Raw genomic sequence first — 7,749 nt, 5'->3', positions numbered from 1 at the left:
TCTTTGCTGTTTTTCTGTCTCATTGTCTCATTAATGAGAAGGGGATATCGAAATCTCCAACTGATAATGTTGAATCATTTATTTCTTATTTTAATTTTGTCAGTTTTCTTTCATGTACTTTAGGAATCTAGTGTTATTCCATGTGCATTTATACATGTCTATCTTTCTGATATTTCTCCTCATTTCATTATGAAATATCTCTGTCTCATAATATTTCCTGCCTTTAAGCCTTTTTGTCTGATACTGGGGAGCCACTCTAGCTATCTAGTTGTTGTTTCTATGGTATATGTTTTCCCATCTTTTTACTCTCAACTTATATACCTTGGCAACTACAATATGACTCCAATGTGCAGAGTATAGCTATTCCTTGCTTTCTTTATCCTAACAGTGTCTACTTTTTGTGAGGAGTGTTTAGTCCTTTACTTTGTAACTGATGTTATGGCTGGAAATCCATCTGCCAGTTCACTAGAACTCCCTATGAAATACCCAGCTAGTCCGCTGATCCATGGCTCACCCCAAAGATGGTCACAACCTCAAGCTAGTAGAGCCTCGGGCCTCCCCACTGGCCTGCCACCAACATCACCACACTGACCTACAAGCTCCAAATCAAAGAAGCCAGCTCAGGCAGTGGAACAAAGCTGTCAGCTGTCCCTGTGTTACCACTGCTGACAGGACTGGAGGCAGTGGGGATATGGAGGGCAGCTCCAGCCCAGAATGCCAATAACGTGGGACTTATTTCCCAAAGTTCTATAGCTTTCATGAATGGGCTGATGTTTCTGATGGCTTTCCATTATGTTAACATGGTATTATTGAGAGATTTACTAGTTTTGCAGTTGCTTTTCAGGGCAGGGTTTTTCAACCCTCTCACTCAATCATGCTACAGTTGAGTTATCTGTTCCTATCCATTCCATTTTTTTAAGAGGGGGAAAAGGGGCAAGGCACAGGGAGAGAGAAACCTTAAGCAGGCTCCACTCCCAGCTCAGAGCCTACAGGGGACTCCATCTCACAACCCTGACTGAGATTGTGACCTGAGCCAAATTCGAGATTCAGGTGCTTAACCAACTGAGCCACCAAGGCGCCCCTCTTCATTCCTTTCTTAATGCTTTCTGTTAGATGATTAAGATCTTTGTTTCATTTACTTTCCCTTATACTTTGAAAGTTTAACATTTATTTTTATAATATTTAACTTGATATTTTTAGGATATATACATTGAGAATTTTGTAATAAGTATTTAGATTTAATTTACGTCTACATTATTCCCCTAAGAACATAATTTAGCATGTCTTTGTTTTTCTTTACCCCATACCACAATTTCATAGTCCTTTTGACTAGAACTTCAGTTCTAACTTTTTTGGACATTTGACTGAGGGAAGGAGATAAGACTATAGTGTGTGTTCAGTCCTTCTTGTTGAAAGTAGAAAAACTATTTGGACATTATATGTGAAGTGAGGTTAATTGTGGGGCTTTTATTTTGGGAAACTGGTGAGTGGTGATATCACCAACTGACTTAGGGAATCAGGTATGTTACCTTTTTGCTTTTTTTCTTGTGTCGTTGTTGCAATTTTCCTACCACTGTCTCCTAACTGAGGAAACTGGAAGAGGTTTTAAGATGTATTTGTGAAGATCTCTTCTGTATTATTTGAGTTTAAAATAAATGGGACAGGGGCACCTGAGTGGCTCAGTTGGTTAAGCATCTGCCTTCAGCTCAGATTATAATCCAAGAGTACTGGGATAAGTCCCATTTCAGGCTCCCTTCTCAGCAGGCAGTCTGTTTCTCCCTCTCCCTTGTCCCCTCCCCCTGCCCGTGCTTTCTTTCTCTCTCTCTCTCTCTCAAATAAAATAAAATAACATAAAAATAAATGGGACATAAGAGTAGAGATTTCCAGGGTGAGATGAATATACAATGATCTAGGGGGATATATTTGTGATTCATCAGTTTACAGAATTTAGTTAATGTCACGAGAGTACATAAGACCACTGAAGAAAAAGAAGAGACCCAAATAAAGATCCCTCAAAAATGCCAAGATGTACCTTGGGCAGGACGCAGCAAGGGGAACTGAGCAGTTAACTTCTACCAGGTAGAGTTAAGAAGAAAAGGAGAAACTGGATTTATAACAGCCACAGGTCATTGAAAAATACATTGGTTTGGGAAATATGAGTGCCCCTTGCTTTAGTACTCAAGGGGTATTTGGTGACTTTAATGAGACCACTTAAAGTCCCCTGAAATGTGAGTGTGTTGAGGCAGCACGGAAGTCAGAATGTCTGGGGGTGAGGGGAGCTGAAACGGTATTTATAGGAGTATAGACCCCCTCGCAGGTGTTTGCCATTGATGGTGGGACATGAGTTTGTGAAAAGCTTCAAGAAAAGGCAAGGTTAAAGGAAAGTGGGGAGACAATTTAGGGAGAGGAACAGATTTAAGGACAGCTTTAGAAAAACTGCCAAGACCAGAGATGAGCATGGCATAGAGAGTAGAATGTGCGTGTATGCCGGGAAGGGAGGGAATGTGTAAGCGTGTGTGTGCGGGGACTGGGGAAGGGGGAGGCAGGCTGTTTTAGATAGCATCATGCAAAGGTGTCAAAATAGTAAGTAAGGGGCGCCTGGGTGGCACAGCGGTTGGGCGTCTGCCTTCGGCTCAGGGCGTGATCCCGGCGTTGTGGGATCGAGCCCCACATCAGGCTCTTCCGCTATGGGCCTGCTTCTTCCTCTCCCACTCTCCCTGCTTGTGTTCCCTCTCTCGCTGGCTGTCTCTATCTCTGTCAAATAAATAAATAAAATCTTTAAAAAAAAAAAAATAGTAAGTAAGTCTTTCCAATCAGATTTCAGGTTCCAGAGTTCAAAGTGGGATCCAAGCTATGTCAACATTCCCCATGCAGGCAGCCCCTGATAACACTTCAATGGCCCCCACCTTCTTGTTGGTGGGCATGCCAGGTCTGTCAGCTGTACCCTCCTGGTGGACGATACCACTCATCACCATCTACCTTCTCTCTGCCCTGGGCAACGGTACTATCCTCTGGGTCATTGCCCTGGATCCCACCTTGCACCGCCCAATGTACTTCTTCCTCTTCCTGCTGAGTGTATCTGATGTTGGCTTGGCCACGGCCCTGATGCCCACCCTGCTGGGTCTTGCCTTTGCTGGCGTTCGTCCCTGCCTCAGCTTGCCTCCTACAGATGTTCTTTGTCCACGTCTTTTCTGTCATGGAGTCCTCTGTTTTGCTCGCCATGGCCTTAGATTAAGCACTAGCCATCTGCCGCCCTCTCCACTACCCAACGCTCCTCACCAATGATGCCCTTGGCAAGATTGGTGTGGCTATTGCTTTCTGATGCCTGGATCTCCACCTGCCCCTGCCATTCCTCCTTGCCCACATGCCCTACTGCCACCCCCAGATTCTGACCCATTCTTACTGCCTGCACCCAGATATAGCCCATTTGGCCTGCCCAGGAGCTTGGAGTGCAGCCTACAGCCTCTTGGTGGTTCTGTCAGCTATGGGATTAGACCCCCTGCTGATTTTCTTCTCCTATGGCATAATTGGCAGGGTGTTGCAAGGTTTGGGATCCAGCGAGGATCGCTGGAAGGCTGCTCAAACCTGTGCTGCCCACCTCTCTGCTGTGCTCCTCTTCTACGTGCCCATGATCCTCCTGGCCCTCATTGACCGTCTCAGGGTACCAGTACCTCAGCCTGCCCATACTCTTTTCTCCTATGTCCACTTCCTGCTTCCTCCACTGATAAACCCGATTCTCTATAGTGTCAAGATGAAGGAGATTCGAGAGAGAATACTCAAGAGGTTACAGTCCAAGAAGGTGGGTTGGGCTCAATGAGGAGGAGGCCCCTCCACATTTGGTGGCTCAAGGCTACCTGGTACTAAGGTTTCCATGACAAGAACTCAGTTTACCATGCATGAAATGGTGACTCGGGTATACTTAAGCACATATACATGGATGCCCACTGTCCTTGCAAGCGTGCATGTGGACATTAAGGAAAGCTTACAGGTTCCAGAGGTTGGCAGTGAGTGGTCTCTCCACTCTTACACTACAGATCCATGGCATAGAGAGGCCAGGATCTAGGTCTTGTCCCAACCTTCCAAGTGTGTCTTGGTGGTTGTTTTGTATTTGTTAATTTCCCCACTACTTCTATACCCCAATAACTGAGGAAACTCTAGGAGTTAAACAGCAACACAGCAGATAAACGAGAAGACCGAAACATCTGATGGCATTCAACGTGTGTGTACATCGTTTTACAGACCTTTTCATGGATTGTAATATATGTCATGTATACAATCACATATCATTGATCTATTAGTGTAGCCTCATAGTCTGACTTAGTTCATATGGTATAAAGTGATTCCCCTCTCATAAAACAAACAAGAGCTTTGGAATCCAAACAAGAATTACATTATTTTTATAGATTAAATGTAAGAGAATCAACATTTATGATGATAAGCATTCACATCCAAGAATATATGATAGATGTTTCACTTATTAACACTTTAAAATATTTTCAATAAACTTATTCGGGTTTAATTTATTTCTATAGTTTTAGAATGTATGATTTTGTTGCTCTTATAAATAAAATATTTCCCTATTTCTATTTCCACATACATAATGTTTGATTGAGACAAACATTTCCATCTTGCATTTATATATATTTTACCAAATTATCATATGAATTATAAAAGATTTTTATTTTTGGATTTTATATGTGTTTAGCATATATAAGTAAAAATAGGTGAATGATAACTTTTCCCTACTATTCCCACAATGTATTTCATTTTACTTTATTTAATTTATTGGACTATGAAAGATTAAAAGTAAAAGTGAACTTTCAAATCTTGTTTTTGAAACAGAAGTGGCATTAATATTTCATCTGCTAGAACAATGGTTGGCTGCTAGATCTCTGGGTAAACTTCCAAGATTTCAATAATATATATGTATTCCAATTTTATTGGTTTTTAATAGGCCTACTTGATGAATCCTATTACGTGCTTTTTTAGCACCCACTAATATAATTATCTGCTTTTTAAAAAAAGATTTATTTATTTGTTTGAGAGAGAGAGAGAGCATGCACACGAGTGGGGGGAAGAGCAGAGGAAGAGGGAGAGAGACAATCCCATGCAGACTCCCCACTGAGCACGCAGCCCCACTTGGGGCTGAATTCCAGGACCCCCAGGTTATAACCTGAGCCAAAACCAAGAGCTAATAGTTTAACAGATTGAGCCACCAGATGTCCCTATAATTGTCTGCTTTAATGTGTTGTTCAATTTCTGATATTGAAACATCTTTGTTTTCTTGTGACTGTAGAAGAAGGGCATTTTAAATGAAAAGTAGCAAATTGAATCCACCTAGTGCTAAATGAGAACACAGAGTGATCTATCAGGATATATTTCAGGAAGGCAGGAACAGTTATATCCTCATCTTATACCAAGCTTCTCTGTAAGGCATATTATAGATCCTCTTATTAAACTAGATAATTAGTCTCTCAATTTCACAAATGAGAATACTGAGACTGAGAATTTAAGAAGGCTTGAAGTACATAAAATTAGTTGCAAAGGCAGCCTTTATTTCGAATTTGCTTAATCCAAAGCCCCAGCTACAAAATACTCCTTTAAAATTGTTGAATGGAGAAACAGCCTAGTCTTGAGGCCACAGGAATGAGGTCTCTGAGGAACCCCGCTTTTCCCAAATTTAACCCTTTTTCCTCCCTAGTACACCCACCTCTAGCTTCTCATTTATTTACTGAGAGTGGAGTGATGTAAACAGAGTTGTAAGTCACATAGGCCTAGTTTTGAATTCTCACTTCACTACTTTCTGTGTAATTTGTCAACAGTTGTTCTTATGTTTACAGAACAGGCATAACAAGGATTGCATGAAATCAAGTCCCTTCTCAGACTGTGATGGTGGGGACTTCTCAGTGGGTTCCTACTATTTCCATGTGAGAATGTACACCAAGTATTACCATACCTTCCTACTTTCAAGATAACTTATAAATCTCTATTTTTATATGAATTCATCTAAATGCTTGCTATCTTGTCTAAACACGTTTGTCTGAAGATCATATTTGGATTTTATGGCTTTTAAAAAGATTAACATAGTAATCCATACAATGCAGAGAGAAGGAATTATTTTTTCATTTCAAAGTACATATGAAACCTATCATAATACACAACACATAGAAAGGAACTTTCTCAAGACCACATAGCCAGAAAATGGCAGAGCTGAAACCAGAGGACTGGTTTCCTGGTTGAGTCTAGAGCCTTTTCCCTCCTCTAACCACCTCCCTGGCAGGACTAAGGTATCATAACAGAAGGTTTAGAGGACATGTTATCCCTGATAGGGCCATTTTACTCTTTCTTCTCTAGGTTGGTTTCTAAACCCCCAGTCTGGAGCTACATTATATCCTATTACGTAGCAGTAATCCTGGACTCTGATCCCTTAAGTAAAGATGGCATAGTCCTCACAACTCCTAAAGCTTCTTTGTTGATACTTTCTCATTAGGATATCCTTGGGGCACTCTAATCTGTCTCCATTTATAACGCCAGGAAGTGACAGGTGGGTCCAGGGAGGCTCCGATAAGAAAGTTGTCTGGCCACAGTGATGCCAATTCTGTGTTGTGGCTTGACAGTTGCTGGTACCTAATGGTATTATGGGCTGCCCTAAATCCCCTGGCTCTCACGAAGGGCCCTTACATTCCCTGTCAATGTTAGCTCCTGGTAAGAGGTGTAAAAAGTGCAGAGGTGAGTCAAGTCTAGGTGATGACCGCCCTGATTCACCCCTGAATCTCCACCCCAGCAAAACTCCAGACTATTCTCTTACTTCAAACTGATATACATCTACCAAGCACATACTCTGAACAAGGTATTTAGTCGTAAGGAGACTTTTAAAGTTGAATAAGTCACAACTCTTTCCTTGTGGAAATTCATAATGTAGTCAGTGGGAGAGACATATGTATGATAAGAGAGATGCCTCTGGGTCTCCATCCATCGTGCCCCAAGGACTCAGCCCCTTGCCTTTACTAGAAATGCTGCCAAATCCCAATGACGACCTGTAATTTCCTCCTACAGTTTTCCCCCAATTTGGCTTCAGCAGAAAACACACTCTCTAGGTTTCCCCTTTCACATTGCCCCCCTCCAGTTTTCTTTCCCAAACATTAATGTACATACCAATCGTCTAAGATCTTGGTAAAATGCAGGTTCTCCCTTAATAGGCTTGCAGCAGGGCATGAGATTCTGCAATTCTAGTTACTATCCAGGTGATGCTTTTGCTGCTGAGCAGTGTACCACACTTTGAGTAACAAGGAAGAGGACATATTTAAACCAACTTAGACACATGAAGGGCTTAATGTAAATCACAAAAACGAATCAAATAAGGAAAGCAAATACAAAGATGCTAAGTGGCTCCAGAACCTTGCAGAGCTCCCCCAGTCACAGTTTGGGGCCACTGATCATAGTTCTTCCTTAAAAGCCTCTCTGGATTCTTGCTCTTCATTCATACCGGAAGATAGATGCCATCAATTCCCCAAACGATAACAAAAGGATTCCTGCCTACTCTCTGAAAGGCAGGCCTCCTCTTCCTTTAAAAGCAGATATGCTGTGGTATATTAGATCCCCTTTAGGGATTAATTGATTGATTGACTAATTAATTAATGTCACTTAAGGACCATGAAGTAAAAGGAAATATCTCCTCTTTGAAAGAAATATTGCCCTGTTCCTAAGACAATTTATTATAGAGAAAATGGAACTTCCATCTCTGCCCCA

General features: G+C 41.7%; 1 pseudogene; it reads left to right on the top strand.

Annotated features, from left to right (window-relative positions):
* The first annotated feature begins 2,835 nt into the window (after positions 1-2,835).
* On the top strand, positions 2,836-3,817 carry LOC103681207 (annotated as a pseudogene).
* The last annotated feature ends 3,932 nt before the right edge of the window (positions 3,818-7,749 follow it).

The sequence above is a fragment of the Ursus maritimus genome, unplaced genomic scaffold (assembly GCF_017311325.1).
Source record: "Ursus maritimus isolate PB19 unplaced genomic scaffold, ASM1731132v1 scaffold_16, whole genome shotgun sequence".
Classification (NCBI taxonomy): Eukaryota; Metazoa; Chordata; class Mammalia; order Carnivora; family Ursidae; genus Ursus; species Ursus maritimus.
Note: the sequence above shows the minus strand (reverse complement) of the source record. Positions and strands in the feature narration are given on the sequence as shown.